The sequence below is a fragment of the Macaca fascicularis genome, chromosome 3 (assembly GCF_037993035.2).
Source record: "Macaca fascicularis isolate 582-1 chromosome 3, T2T-MFA8v1.1".
NCBI lineage: Eukaryota > Metazoa > Chordata > Mammalia > Primates > Cercopithecidae > Macaca > Macaca fascicularis.
The window spans coordinates 30934595-30951088 of record NC_088377.1 but is presented as its reverse complement, the minus strand read 5'-3'; the positions used below and the strand labels follow the sequence as shown (position 1 = coordinate 30951088).

Here is a 16494-nt window from a genome sequence, read left to right as displayed (position 1 = left end):
ATGTGGGAGGTAGGGGTAACCTTCTCTAACAGAAGCAGGGACAAATACTGAAGTTCTTATCTACTTCACCTGGCTCTACAGGAAGCAGAACAAAAATATCCTTAGAATGCACTTCTGCATTTATTTCAACTTGCTATTGTTGTTATTGCTGATTTTAACATGTGATAACATTAGTTTGTTTGGGCTGCTATAACAAAATACCATAGATTAGGTGGCTTAAACAACAGAAATTTGTTTTCACATGGTTGTGGAGGTTAGAAGTCATGATCAAGGGCTTTGGTTTCTGGTAAGGGCTCTCTTTCTGGCTTGTAGATGGCTGTCTTCCTATGGCTTTTCTTCCGTATGTGTGTGCACAGAAAGCAAAAGAGTAAATTCTGTCTTGTCTCTTCTTATAAGGATGCTAATACTGTTGGATCGAGTCCCATCATTATGACCTCGTTTAACCTTCATTACTTCTTTAAAGGCTCCATCCCTGCATACAGTCACACTGCAGGTTAGGGCTTCAACACGTAAATTTTAAGAGGATACAAACATTCAGTCCATAACAATATGAAAGCCTCAACTTGTCTCTAGGTTTATCAGAAGCTCTCTAAAAGCTTTGTTAAACCTCTTATCGTGGAGTCACATTGCTATCTGTATTCCCAATGTAAATACACACATCCAGATTCGAGTTCTCAATTGCTTCCACCCTTTACCACCTCCAAGCTATTCTTGGGGCCACATTCTCTCTCTTTGGCTGGCAGGGTTTCAGGCAGAAAAGAGAATACTATTGGTTGCCACTTCTCAAGCCCTCCAGTAACATCTGCATTCAACTTTGCCTCCTCCTTTACCTTGTTATGGATTGCAAGACCCCATGAAAATCAGTGGAACACATTCCTTAGAAGAAGAATGGGGAATCCTACTCTACAACTGCACTAATATTTTGAAGAGCAAATTCTTAAAGGAAATGGTCAAACCAGTAATTTCTGCTTCTCCGAAAATACTTGTCACAATAGAAATTGAGGTTTGGTAATACAGATTCTATCCTAAAATATTAGGATTCCTTTGGCGATTAATGAAAGCAAACTACCACATTAACATTTTTATGTGATATAACTCATTAACATATAGTCTTATGAATAAAAATTATTGATTTTTACATAACCGTACTAAATATTAAACTCACTACTATAAAATTTGTTGATTGTTTAATTATTCCACAAAAGAGCAATATGTATTTCAGATCATTTTCCATTTTCTAAAATAACTATTTTCACATATTTGCATAACTGCAAGCATGTCTTCAGCATCCATTGATTTACTGATTTTATATATTTAAAGGTAAATTTTTTAGGTATATTTGAAGAGCCATTGAACTTTCTATGCTTTCAGAAACAGTAGGATGCATATTAATTATAATAATTTATATCAATGCTAAAGAATAATATTGAACTTTATATTACAATTATGGTTTCAATGTGTATGTAATAAATTTCTAAATCTTAATACCTAAATAGAATGCTATGAGGCACTGGGATGTTTAACATAAAACTACATTTTCTTTCTTTTGAAAATTTGTCAAATTTCTGTGACTAAAATTTGATGGAAGAGAATTCTTTCCTATGATTCACATACAAAGAGTGATACCTGTGGGTATAGAGCAAATGCATGTTTTATTTATAATAGCAACTTTGTTTTAGATAAATTGAGTGAAATAATAAATTTATATGACTTTTTTTATGTGAATGGTTAAGGAATGATTTTATGTTTCTTTTATTTTGCCTTTTTAAAAAAGAAATTATGTATGTGCTTGAGAGTCTGTGCATTTCTACCTTCTTAAATATTAACATTTCTGGATATATGGTTATAGAAGTTTGCATAATATTTAGTCAAATCAGATTTATTTATGTGTACTTTAGAAATATTATTTTTAAACAGTATTCACTTTCTCTGACAGATGCAGTTGCAGTAAAAAAAATCCTTTACTGAAAGATACCTTGGAATCATTTGTGTACAGAGTTTGAAAGTTAATGTCTTATTTACCAAAATAAAATAAGAAAATAAAGATTTGATAGGGCCAGAATGTTAATTAGACTTGAAAATGTAACTTTTTGTTCTGCAAATAGATCAGAGTGTGTTAAGGCAGTCTGAAAATCTGAAGCATAAATGCAGAAAAAATTTTAAACTTTTTTACTCCTTGTTAACTCATCAAGTAGAAATGAAAGTTAAGTGCATTTAAAGTCACTTTCAGTAGAAAACAGCTTTTCTTTAGGAACTGCTGGGCAAACATTCCTTTTTTTAATGTAATAGATCTTGTATATTATTTATGATAAAGGTAAGTAAATACAGATGAAGCACTTAGTTGAAAAAAAAAAGACTGCAAAGAATGTTATACATTCACTTGTAGGTTCTTAAGTCTTTTTTGTTGTTGTTGTTCTTTTGTTCTGTAATTGATTGCTAGCACCCCCTTTAACCCACCTTAAAGGGCAAGCAGGAAATTCATGTTTTCGTTCATCAGCCCATCCCTCTGAAAAGCGTTCGATATTAAAACAGTTTTCAAGGAGCAAAAGCAGAGGAAACAAGAGGCCCAGCTAGACTGTAGCAAGGTTAGAAGATACACGCAAGATTGCCTGCAACACACATCGGGTCATGTTCCTGTCCAGTATTTGCATGGAGATTTCAAGTTAATTAGGGTAGGACTCTGTTCTTCGCTTTATATGTGACCTTTTATTATATCTGTGGCTCTCTAGTTCATATGCTGTCATAAAGCTATGGGAAAGTCTTTCTGGTGTTTGACACAAACTGGAAAAGAAATAAGCATTGATATTTCCCTTTGCCTGAAGGTTTTTACAGCAGCAAAATACTGCAGAGGCAAAGTTGATATTGCGGTAGATTTGCTGTGGGTGTAAGAATGTTTCTTTTGTCTTTGGGCTCCTGGCTTCCCCCGATGATGATCAGGTGCGACCCAGAGAGTTGTGGAGAGGAATAGGGTATTGGTTGGGGAGGGGGTGCGGGTTAGTTCAGGAGGAGGTTACATGGCAGAATTCCCACGAATGCTGGCGAAGGATGAAAAAGATAAAGAAATCTTGTTTTTCTGAACGAGAGGACTCTCTGCATGACTTCCCCAGTGTTGGGGTGATGAGCTTTCAGGCTGAGATTTTATTAACAATTCATATGGAGATTGAGGGCAGTGGAGGAGCAGATTCTCACATAAACTTGATCTGTCCATGAATGCAGTTCTCTGTTTGCCCTGACCCTGTGTGGCTTAAGACACTGCCTGTGAGGCCAGTGTGCCAGACACAAAGAAAGAAATGAAAAGCAAGCACATTCCAGGAGTCTGCACAAAGGAGTCCAGCAGTTTCTAGTCGTCTCCCCAGAGAGGATCTTATCTCTGCACAGCCAAAAACCTCTAAAATGTTTATTTGTGTACTTAAAGTTTTAAAATCCATGGGGCTGTTCATTAAGCAACAGTCTATAGAGAGGTTTTGTGAGGTTTTAAAATGTTGTTTTCGGAACTTGTTGAAACTGGAAAAATATTTGCAAGGGTACATTTTCTGAAGTTTAGCTGTAGAAGTCACTGGCCTTGAATTGTTTTTACTTTGTCAATTGGTAGGTAGCCTGCAAAATGAGTCCTTTCCAGCTTTGGGAGAGGCCAGAACAACATCTTAAATCTTGATGTGACTTCGTAATACATCCTGACACTGCAAGCTCTGAAACTTGTGGCAGAGAGTTAATGCATGGGACAAAACTGACCTGGGATCACCACTGGACGTCCTCATGCTCATGAGCACTGACCACAGTGTGACATTAGAAAAACCATGGGAGAAACAAGTGCAGAGCAAAGTTTGAGTGAGAAGAAAGAGTGAGAGAAACCAGGACCTTTTGACATTATAATGTTTTTATAATTATTGGCAGTTCACTAGCTCTAGAAGCGTTATAACAGGATAATGACAAGCTCTCACAAGACATTTCTCTGTAACTTAATATAATAGGTTTTATTGTTTGACAAAAGCATTGTCTGAAAGTATGACATCTTTAGGTTCAGGGGATAAAAACTCGGTATACATAATTCTGCTGCTCAAATACATGTTTTCCACAGATACTTAAAATTCAGAAAATCCAGATACACAGGCTTTTGAATTTTGCATATGTGTTTAGCTGTTCAAATTGCTTCAAACTTTTATGGTTCATTAATTAAATAACCAATAGAGGAATGCAGGCAAATGCCATTAATTATGAGAGGTTTTGTTCCTTTCATTTTATAGTGGTTTTATTTCCATGAAATTAACTGTTGTACTTAGGCTAATTGTCAGTAATTGGTGACAAAATCTCTTCATTGTTTTTCTGTAGCATGATACTAATTAGGATATTTGCAATATTGGCCCAACCATGTGTGTATTTTACCTTCTGTGTTTAGTCAGTGGTAGAAAAATATCAAATGCAACTTTTTAAGAGATCCATGAGATAAAACATTTCTATTAATAATTAAACAAGTCTTTCAAACAGCCTGTCATAAATTAATTTTAAAACATTGAGATTGAAGGAAGCTTTTATTTTAAGTTTAGTTGGTTTCATGAAATATCAACTAATTTTCCTGATTTGAATTGAATCGTAGTGGAATCGTCTATGCAATATCGTAATTACAAATCTCAAGTGCTTAGCCACATGTATTTTTATTATTCTATGTGTGTAGGCAATGCTAAAATTAGCATTGCTAAACACGCTTTTGTGAGGTATCACAGAGCTGAGTGGGACTGCCTTTCTTTTCATACCTGATGGTTAAATTCCCATAATATGCAGCATATTATTTATTCTTGTTTTCTAACAGTTTTTTCCTGTTTCATTTTGCCACATGAGAATGTTTTTCAAAACACTGCATTTCAAATGAATATATATGAAACAGTTGAGATCATGAAAGCTTGGTTTTATGTCTTTTTTTCAACATTAAAAAAATGTAGTTCCATGTAAGTAATGGGTTATAAAGAGAAAAAACAGTGGGAGAGTATTCCATTTTGTGAAGTGAGATTTAATGCCAATGGGAGAAAATATTACAACACTACTTATCCCATTAAAACAATCACAGCCAATACTGCTTTGCTCATTTTGTTCCTTAAAAGAATTCTTCTCAACTAATTCCCCTATGATTTTTATGAATTCGTAAGTTACAAAAGTTTTCTAGTACTTTGAAGTGTAGTCTTCTTGCTGCTTTTTCTTATTCTAAGATGCTTTTACCAATCAAGTGCCATTTTACAGTTTATAGCCCACTCTGTTTGTTTGAAATGCATCCATAATGTATAACTTAAAGCTGAGTGTCTCACAATCATCCTGAAAAAAGTTTTACAAAGCAATTAGAAAAATAATTGCCTATTAAAAGGTGAAGATTGGTTTGAGTAGGGAGAGTAGAAACTGAACTCTGAAATTGAAAGCATTCATTGTTAGAGGAAACATACGCACCAAATCCGAAATTAAAGAAAACTCACAAAATACGTATCTTGGCAAGGGGAATTGTTTGAATTTTGTAAAGCTGTCAGCCCATTTTCTCTATTTTTTTTTCCTGTTAAAGAAAATCTTCAAATGGAAAGCTTTACCTTTTGTACAAAGTTGAAATGTTTTATTATTGCAGGATTGTTCTACACTGTACAAAACCAGAACATTTCAATAGCTTCCGGGGGGCCAGGGGATGGAGAAACAAATGAGAATCTTTCTATCATTCTAGAATGCCCATAGCAAAACAAAAATAAGTATAAAAATCTATCGTCATTTCCTTGAAAAAAAGAATCTTTTGATGACAGCAGTTATTTGAATACCCATTCAGGCTCTTTTGTAACATATCATAAGTGCACTTCTCCCAAATGAAAAATACTCTTAGGGAACAAAACTCAAATATAAACTATGTTTAGATGCTGCATTTCAATAGGTGACCCCATAGGATTAAGCAAAGGTTATTTTTCTTTTTTGTGTGTGCTTTAAAAAATAAATTCCCCAAAGTTAAATTTCGTTTGTTTGTTTTTCATCTTATTGGTGTATTTCCAATAGGTTTTCTTGCTTTTTGTCAGTTTCAAACATATGGAATGTGAAAAATAAACAAGTCTGAAACTGACTTCAAGTTTTAAGAGTGATAAAGTATTGTGAAAGTTACTTAGAGAAGATGATTTTTCTCGGATTTATCCTGCCATATCATAGACCCTGGAGAATACAATAATATGGAGTTTTTTTCTCTTTGTTGAGTATTCTGACTGTTCAAGGAAGATACGAAAAAAGAAGTAGGACTCTGGTAATACTCTGAACCACATCCATGGGCATCTAAGTCCTGTAGGAAAAAAATAATAAATCCAGTTTGCTTCTCACTTAATCATATTTGACAACCATATAGACACTGCTGGGGCCATCATGAGTAGCAGGCATACATTTGACTGTTTTGGCCCCAGAAGTCTTTATAATTGTAGTCAGTTTCTTCATCAGTCCACGCTGTGCCAATACCCCTAATTAGCCATAATGTCATTTTAAAAATTAAAAATAACCCACATTCAATAACATCAACCACCACCACCACCCCTCAGCAGAAACTATGTTCTCTGTGTGAACTCACACTACGGAGCCGTTGTATCCAGCTCCTGGGCTCTGATTTACTTGGCACACTTGGGGTTAATCAAATTCCCCCACTGTGAGGTGCACACACATTTAGAGGACCAGAACCCACTCTAATGCTACCTAACTCTGCTGTCATTTTTAATACTTTCGTGAGTTTTTTTTAAGTGATGTACTCGTGCATAGCAGAAGTAGTCTGACTTTTACTAAATAGACTGCCCACCAACTAAAGCAAACAGCAATAAGTGAAATAAAAAATGATCAGATGTAGAACATATTTATTCCAAGATAGTTCTAGTTTCTGTTGCTCAAATAAGTTTCACACTCCATGAAACTTGTCTTTTCCCAGGGGTTAAGCTCCTGCAGCACTTAGGAAAGTGAGCAATGGCTTCATTAAAAAGCATAAAGCATAACAAAACGATGTGATAAACCATGGGGTGCTTTTGTTTTTACTTATTTTAGAACATGCTAAGAATTTTGTATGTCTCATAATAGAGGCATATGTGTAAAGGCATACATTATAAAGACTTATAACTACTCTTATATTCACATTTTCTGGGGCCTTAATTTCATGGTGAACAATATCAATCTGTAATTGGGGCAAATTTACAAGATAGCACATACAAGGCCTGGCAAGTCAAAGGTGGATGAAACAGGTTCACCGCTGCATACCATGTGTCTTACCTGGGCAGGCAGCCATCAGCTCCTGCTTCAGGTGACCACTGTCTGCAGGTGAAACCAAACTCTGTATGTTTTGCTCTTAGTGCCTTATGACCAGCTGTTTTCACTCATAAATAATGTTTGAATTGTAAGCTCTTTTGCTCTGGAATCCAGGAGCAACCAGCCACTAATGATCATTTTGCAAACTACCTAGTCATCTACCAGCTAAAAAAATAATGGTCTCTCACTGTCATGTGTGTGTGTGTGTGTGTGTGTGTGTGCGCGCGTGTGATAGAGCTGTTAGCATTCATCAACAACCTTAGTTGTCTCTACCAACATAGGCTTCATCAGAAACTGTTTTCCTTTTTTTTAGTAGCAAAGATAGGTTACTTAAGATTGTATCTCCAAGTATGAACGTAGAAAATATAAAATATTTAAGCTTTAAATCATACTTTGGATATACCTTCTAATTCTCACTTTGAACTACCTGTGATGTGACATTTATATTTTGTCATATTATTCAACATATCGTTTAAAAATAATTTAAAATCATATCTAAAATTTTAAAAGAATGTAGGCACTAATATATTTTGTAGTCTTACATTATTATTTAAAATAATAAAGGAGTAAAATTATATAGAGTATCTTTGTAGGTACATATTTTTCCATGAAGGTAACATGCAATGGAAAGAAGATAGATGAAGAAAGAACAGTCACCTATATGTAATTAAATTTCAAAATGTTATAGAAAAAATTTACTAGAATGAAGAAAAAAAATCTGCCTTTTAGACAACTACATCGGAGGTTTATTTTTATTTTGTAATACAGACTTTTGTTCCAGAATAACTTGTAACAAGCTCAAGATGTGAAGTATTAAATGAATTATTACAACATATAGCCTAGAAATAGGACTGCATTGTAAACCATTAAAGGTATAACACACTAAAACAGGCCATGTGATTGTGGTTAATGCACTCATAGCTAGTGTAGGCAAACCTCAACCTTCTGGATTTTTACATGTGCTGTTTCACCCTTTGGTTTATTTCTTCCTGTGATCAATACCCGGGCAAAGCCAGAGCTCTTCAGGAGAAGGTTGAGATTATAACAATGTCAGCTTTTGCTTTTAGCGGAGTGATGAGGTTATCAATAATGCATTGGAGATCTTGGGAACCTTGGACAGACACGTATCACAGCTGCCCCCATTTATTGTAGGACTTGCAGGTCTGAGCTGAGTTGTCACCACGTCTGTATTTGAGCCAGCCATTGATGCAGTCTCAAGTAATCTTGGGCACATAGGGAAAGCTGTTGAGATTATTTAAGCGAAACATTGCATTTGAGGAAGTTATTTAGGAGTGAGAATACATCTATGAAATTGCTTTTATTAAGAAGCCTGTTCAATATTCCTTTAATAACTTTTCGTCTCCCTAGCTCCCTTCTAATGTTTCTAAGTTTTGTTGTTTCTGTGACAAGTTTATTCACATCCTAACAGCTTGTCTGGCAGCAGGGTTCCTGTTTTTTACTTGGGCTTTCTGGTCACGGTGGTGGCTGGGAGTAATGGAGGGGGGAATAAGTGGGTGTGGAAATGCAAAGCTGTCTCTTGTTACATTTTATCGATCTCATTCTGGTGTCATTCAATTAAGACAGAAATGTGATGGATAGTCTCTGCGCAGATTCCTGGGTTGCTCTCCATCCATTGCAGTAAAGCTTTTGTGTTTTATTTTGGGGGAAGGGATGGGGAAAGGGCATGGGCAAGTGGGAGAAATCAAAGATGCTGTGTGATCTGAATTACAAATCAATGTCTCTCTAAGGATGCTCCAAAATGTCAAACATGCCATGTTTATATTTTCACATACACAGAGTACTTCTGTTGATGTATGAGATGGGTTACCAGAATTTAAGTTGGGGTTAATTACTGTTGATTTATTTTCAAAGACCTATGAGCTAATATCACTCTTCTGCCAGCTAAAGATAATTAAAAATGAGCCACATAGAAAAATACTTGAGTCCAACTCATGCCATTTTTGAAGTTTGCAAAAATGAGAAATTCTTTTCTCATTTTTTATGAGACTGTGATTCTAGGTTGACCTTTCTGCAAATAGATTTTAACGCTGATAAAATGAAAATAGTAGGTTTTTTTTTTTTTTTTTTAGTTTATAAACAATTCATTCTAATTGTTGCCTATGTTATCAAGAAGTGTACTATTGTGAGTAAATTTCAGAATTTAGGACTGTATGAATTTGATCCTTACCCTTGATGATGTATTTTCCCTTAACTATATCACTACCTGTATTTGCTACCAGTGTTACAATGAGGGTAGTAGGAATTCATGAATGTGAGAGGCTCTAAAAGTAACAGCTCATGTATGCAAAGTTTTTTTTAAAAGACATTAAAATCTTCTATTTGCAAGCACATATAATAAAAGCAGGATATGTTTAGCAAACTCCCTTGCCCTTCTCAAAACAATGCCAGATTCAAATTGAGCATTCAGAATTTTCTAGTTGAGGTTATGGCTTCTGATAATTAACCCACACCAAAAGGGCGTATGGAATAAAAATATAAGCAGGAGTTTTAATATTAGATCAATATGTTAATGTCCAGGCTCCCCTATATACTTGGTATATAACCTTGGGAAACATGCATACAGCCTTAGTTTAACCTTAATTTCATTATCTGAAAAATAAATAGCATTGCTCTGAGAATTATGAGACTCAGAGTATGGAAATGATTGCTCCATGCTTATCCTGTGTACTTGGCCCATGGGGGACATCCAACACATTTAGTTTTATTCTGAATCCCCCTTTATGGTTTTGACACTGAGTAATTTGGTTCTGTAATAAGCTTGCTCAGTCATTTGGGAAAGGAATGTAAGCAAAGAAAAATAATACACTTGGGTCCTGCCACTGTGAGTCAAAAATTTTCCGGATCCTAATTCACAGAAGCTGATTTACCAATCTGTGTGGTTCTTTAGTCATTTTACTAAAAAACATATTAATTGCCATTCAAAGCTTGTCCTAAACTTTTGTTTATGGAAGGCACTCAATGTGTTTGGTCTTAATCCAAATTTATTAATGATTTTAAACTATCATGCTTTTATCCTAAAATTAAAGAGAAGCTGCTATTTAAGCAGTTATTTACTAATTTTACAAAAATTAAAGGGCACTTGGAAATGATGTAGGTGGGAATTTAACTGATAACCCACATTGTAACCCACTCAATAGTGTAGAAAAACACAAAATCTTATGCTGCTGGTATATGCCTTGTAGGTATTGTTAAAAACTATGCATATATATGTGAGGTGGGACGTGGCTATGTTTATTTTTACTTTTTCCTTCTGAGGTTGTAAATTTTTAAATTGGATGTTTAAAGAAAACCATCTTCATGAGTCAAGGCTTACCAGATATACCTCAAAGTATAATTGACATCTATTTAAGGAAAATACATCTGTAAGATGTAGGTAGTGAGTAAAAAAGTTTTTCTATGTGATCCAAACATAATACATAATTAGAGCATTTCTGGGAAAAAAAAAGGATGTATCCTAAATATTTCACATGATTTTTTTTTTCAATATATACTTGGTGTGTGCTAAGACTGTTTAATGCATGCTTTATGAAAACACTACCAACACTTTGGTTGAAATTGTAATAAGAACAAATTTCTACACTCACATAATCGTTGTACACTCAGTAAGCATTACTGGGTAATGAACATATTTGTGTGCTTGTGTTGGGAATTAATGCGAACCATTTTATTCATTTCATAAAGGGTATGAATAGTACTCCTTGATGTACTAGGATAATGATATAATTTTTCCCAGGTAGGGTAGGAATTGCAGTGGTGTGTTTGGTCATTCTCATATCCTTCGAGATAGTCCAGGTCTAATCTGGGTGTGGGGTGCTTCTTCACTCTCTTGGATCCAGGAAGGTGCTACTGAAAAGCAACTTTCCAAGTTGTACTACATTGCACAGCCAACTGACAGAATTTTTAATATTTCACAAGGTAGACTTAAAAAAATTACAAGTAACTATGATTTACAGAATTTACAGAAACAGAGGCTCTAGTTTGGGATCATACCTAATACATTGTAAGTTTCAGTGTTCAGTTCCAGGAGAATACATAACCAAATCATGGTGACAATATTGCCCCCCCTTAAATTCTTAAAAAACTGTTTTCATGGCAATTTACAAGATAGTTAAGCACCAGTTGTCAGTGATATATGTCTTTCTTTTTAAAAATTCTTTGCTGCCTGTAGTTAATATTAAAAGCTTTGTTGTTGTTTGCATTCTATTTCTTTATAGGCTTTCTTTCCAATTAAAATGTAAGATTTGTAAAGTAAAAGACAATTGGAGATGATAAAATGAAGGTTGAAGTAATCATGCTGATCATACTTAGTGCCCTTGAGAAACAGAAGTTTCCTATAGTCTCCATTCTTATTTTCTGTTCATCAAAGAGGATTTAAAGGAAGATGCTGTCCCTTAGACCCTGGCAGTTCCTTCTCTTCAACATTTAAACCTCTACTTTACATTATCAAACTAGCAAGATGTTCTAGGCATTCTATTGTAGGCAAGGTATGAACAATTTCAAATTTATCAACAATCAAAATCATCAACAAGATGATGTTGAGTTTCATAATCACTCTGTGCCTATCTTTATGTTTACAAGATTCTGACCGATATCTGCCTCCATTGGTCTCTCTGTCTTTGTCTTGATACCTTTCCTGCATGGCTTTCTGGCTATAGCAGCATGGTTTGAAATACTCCCTCAGCAGTCCACTACCATTTATCTCAAATAGATTGTTCTTTTGAAATGTCAAAGTATTTCTTAATACCTTTTTTTGTTAAAGTTCCAACTTAAGACAACTTCAAGTTGATATTATCCAAATGAGACTCTGATTCAGTGAAATCTGTTCTCTCTACTGGCTCATTTTCTCTCAATCTCTATCCCTCTTACTTTTCACTCTTTACTCATCTCTTCCTCTCTAATTGTATTGGAAACTCTTTAGAATCTTAACATTGGAGTTTTGGATATGGCCTGAATCTTAGTGGTCACAGACTTCATCTCTGTGCTTTCACAGATGAAGGTCCTGAGGCTCAGAAAAGCTATGGGAGCTCAAATCTAAGAGGAAGTTTAGGAAAGGTCTTTGCCCTATGGAGGCCTCTAAGTGTCTTACTGAGGGTCAACCCTATCATTGTTTTAGAATTTGCTGGGCAGAGTTCCTTGTCTTTTTCATCTTTCTGCCCACAGTGCCTGGCACGTTAGAGGAGGCTAATGTATGCTTGTTAAAATAGTCAGAAAACTTTATGCCATATCTGAAGATGTTTTTAACATATGATGAGTTAAATTTCATCTTCCCAAATGCAGATGTGCTAATTATGCATTCTGAGCCTGAGGAGGAATTTGAATGTTTTATAACTACGTGTTGATAATTTTCTCTTTATTGAGGTCTGTTACGCCAGAGGAAGAAATTGGTGTCCTGTTTTTCTGTTTCTCCTCAGATCATTTCCGGAGATTAGTGTCAGCATTAATAGTCTCCTCATTTTTATATTAGAAGAAGGTACATCCAAGCTTGTTTTCTCAGTAAGATTCTTTTTGAGAATAACTGGGTGTCTGCTACACATAGGAATTTGACAAGCTATTTTGGTGGTGAAAGTTGAAACAATACTCTGCTAAGAATAGAAGATACACCCTCAAATCACACATTGAAAAAGATAGTCCAGATGAAACCTAGAAATTCTTCATGTTGATCAACCTTCTCACTATATTTCCACCGAAGCATTTTACTTTTTCTCTCATCAAAATCTGATTCATCTCTTATGGGTTGTTTTGTTTTCAGTCATTAATGAGTATAATGTCAGCCTTTTGGCTATCACTTGAATTACTTAGTTGAATATTGAACCAAATTTGTCTCTGGCCACCAAGCACAGCAAGCTTTCTAAAAGACTGACTTGTAACAGATTGAATTAAGAGCGTGGGAAAGGGAAGTGGAATTATCTGGGCAAGTTGGTCAATGAGAATAGAGGTAAAGCAACAAAGCCATGCTGCTTTCCCTGTCACTTGGGAAAAATAATTTTGGAGTGTTTACCCGTAATTAAAGATGTCTTAAAATATAGACATGCACTTCTTGGCTTGTTTCCTGTCATGTTATATTGTAAAGCTCACTGTTTGGGGCTAAGCCATAAAAATCCTCAGCTGGGTCCGAGTGTTCCAAGACTCTGTTGCATTTGGTCAGAAAGCTTATTTGGTCATTGTACTCAAGGGTGAGAAAAGTCCTTGACGATTAACTCTCACATAATCAAGTTTATAGGAAAATCAACAATAGAAAAAATAAAACTACCATGGATAAATGGAGGACGTATATATTTGTTAGCTGATCAAAACAGTTTCTTCCCAGTAGAATAGTTAATTCAGGAAACCATATTAGTGTTTGTATGACCATTACAGATTATAAAATCAAAATAAATGTTATACATTAATCCTAATGATTTTCACCAGATAATTGTCACCTGAATTTCCAGTCAAGTGACAAGGAATCAGGAGTCTCCAACATGGTTAGTTGGAAGCTCCTTTCAAATGGACTCTGCTATCTAGTCCCTTTTATACACTCATGCAAATTATCATTGCTTATGAGTAAAATAAGTCAATGGAATGCTTGGTACCATTCAAAACAGATAAAGGTAACTAAGCAAAATGTAATCACAAAAGAACAAACTAGTTAGCGAAAGAAAGCATGCCACTTATAAGCATAGATGTCTGTTCTGGTCCTCTTTGTTTACCTATCTGTCTGGTTTTATTTTAGCAAGTAGCAGTTTATCTAGCAAAGTTTCAACTGCAAGTAAAAATACTGTGGGATTAGAGTACCTGTAATTTTGCTTCCAGATTTCACAAATATAAGAAAAAAGCCCCCAGACAACTCTACTATTTTGCAAACTTTCTGCATTGTGGAAGATAGGTTTCCTGATTTTCTTTGATCAGCAGAAACTAATCAAAGTTGCCTTATGTGAGCGGTACGCTCAGCAGAGTGATGTGAGTGTACAAAAGACCACTTTTTACCTTAAGCAGTTTGCAATACAGCTAGGTAGAAAGCATCTTGAAATAGAGGGAACACTAAGAATTTTAGGTCAGTTCTAAGTGCTAAAGAAGTGATACAAATCATATCCTCTTCAGAACTTCTAAAGAGAATTGGGACTTTCTTTCCTATGTAGCCCAGAGCAATGAGAGAAAGATTTTTGGAGGAAATGTGATTTGAGAATGGTTCTAAAAGAAGGTTAGAGACAGACAAACTAACAGAGAAAAAAACATACCAGGGAACTCTGTATCTCTGCTCCCAACCTCAGGACCATGGAGAAGTACTCACAGATCTAGAAAATGGACCCACAGAAGATTGCCCCAGGACATCACAGGGGTTATCTAGAGCAAAAAAAAGGACTAACATTCATTGCATGTTTGTTCTCTGGTTGACCTTAATCAGTGGTTTCATGATCCAAATGAAATTATGTGTCTCAATGAATAAATATGTCGCTATAATATAAAAGAATAGGGGCACTTTCATATTTTGGGCAGGTGAGTGAGTGAACATATGTAGGGAAACATCATTTTCACATCTTGTGTACATTCATGTATTGTTTATTGCCAAGACCCTTTAGATCTTTTCTGATGTAGACTAAAACATTATACATTCGAAATGGGAGAGAGATGTATAAAATGTCATACAAAGTAATGACATGTGTGAAACAGGCCTCATAGTTTCCCACTCAGCTACTCCTGAAATCCTGCTCCTTTTCAATTTCCTGTTTCAGTAAATGGCACCAACATTCGCCCACCCAGTATCTCCAGTGTAAAAGCTAGGTGTGATAGATTTCTCTTTTTTTCTGACACTCACATTCTTTCTATCTGCAAGTCTTGCCAACATTACTTTCAACTCTGCTCCAGTACAGTCAATTCTCCCTACCCCCAGAACCGCCTTTTCTGCAGCCACTGTCATCCGCTACAATAGCCCTCTAACTGATATTTCTGTTTTCATTCTTCTCCCCCTAGAGTTAGTTTTGCTTACACCAGTTAAGGTGATTTTTCAAAAGTGTAAAGTAGATAAAGCTTTTCCATAGTCTCTCATTAGAAAAAATTTTAACTGCATACCCTTGTCTACTTGAGCCTACATTTTGAAGCTTCTGCCTATGTGTCTGGCTTCATTTCCTACCACTCTCCCTTGCGTATTGTGTCCTGATGACACTGGCCTTGAAGATGTTCCTCTAATGTGCCTTAATCCTTCTAGCCTCAGAGACTTTACACTTACTCTATCTGCCTGGGACAGTCAGCTTTCATATGGGTTTCTCTTTGTTACATGCAGGCTACCACTAAAGCATCTCTTCCTCAGAAGGACCTTATCCAACCTCCCAACCATTGCTTCCAACTCATTACTCTCATCTCATTATCCTCATTTGTGTAGCATCATGGTACTTGTCAATACCTGGACTCACATTATATACTTATGTACTTGTTTATTGTCCTTTTCCTAACGTAAGTCCCAAGGCATTGTCTCTTTTGCTTATCCCCAGGATCTAGAAGAATTCAGGGCACAAAAGAAGTATTTGATAAGTATTTGATGAATGAATTTATTAAAGAAAGTGGAACATAGTTTGCAAGACTTCATCTGAAGGAGTGAAAAGTTATTTTGTAGCCAGGAGGACCTGGATTATAATCTCATTTTAGACACGTGCTTTCCTTCTGGACTTGGAGAAATCACTAAACACCTCAGTTTTATCCATAAAAAATGGAAATAACACTACCTATAAGGCTGGTTTGCAGAGTGAATTAGAGATAATAAACCTTATCAACACAATGGTTGGCCAATAGGAGATGTTTACTGATATAATAATAATAAAATAGTGAATATAAGTGTAATAACCCCAGGAGGCTGAGACACGACACGAGAATCGCTTGAACCTGGGAAGTGGAGGTTGCAGTGAGTCGAGATCACGCCACTGCACTTCAGCCTAGGCAACCGATCGAGACTCCATCACACACACACAAAGGGTAATAACTTAGTGCCCCGGATTATAGCCAGGATACTGCACCAAAGAAACAGAAAATATAAACACCCACCCCCCAACCCTTCAACTCATTATCAGTGACTTCTATCCGACTCTTGAATATGCACCCTTGGGAAATGGAGGAAGAACCATAGCTTAAATAGTTTAAACTCATATGAGACAAAACCATGAAAATATGTGAGAGGAAACAATCTTACATTGGAAAAGAAATCAAACCAATGAC

At 35.6% G+C, this 16494-nt stretch overlaps 1 non-coding gene across 1 annotated transcript; it reads right to left on the bottom strand.

The window, feature by feature from the left end:
* Positions 1-7517: 7517 nt before the first annotated feature.
* On the bottom strand, positions 7518-7589 carry LOC123572637 (small nucleolar RNA SNORD74). The gene has a single exon (XR_006697190.2). It is a non-coding gene; the product is annotated as a small nucleolar RNA SNORD74 (small nucleolar RNA).
* Positions 7590-16494: the final 8905 nt, after the last annotated feature.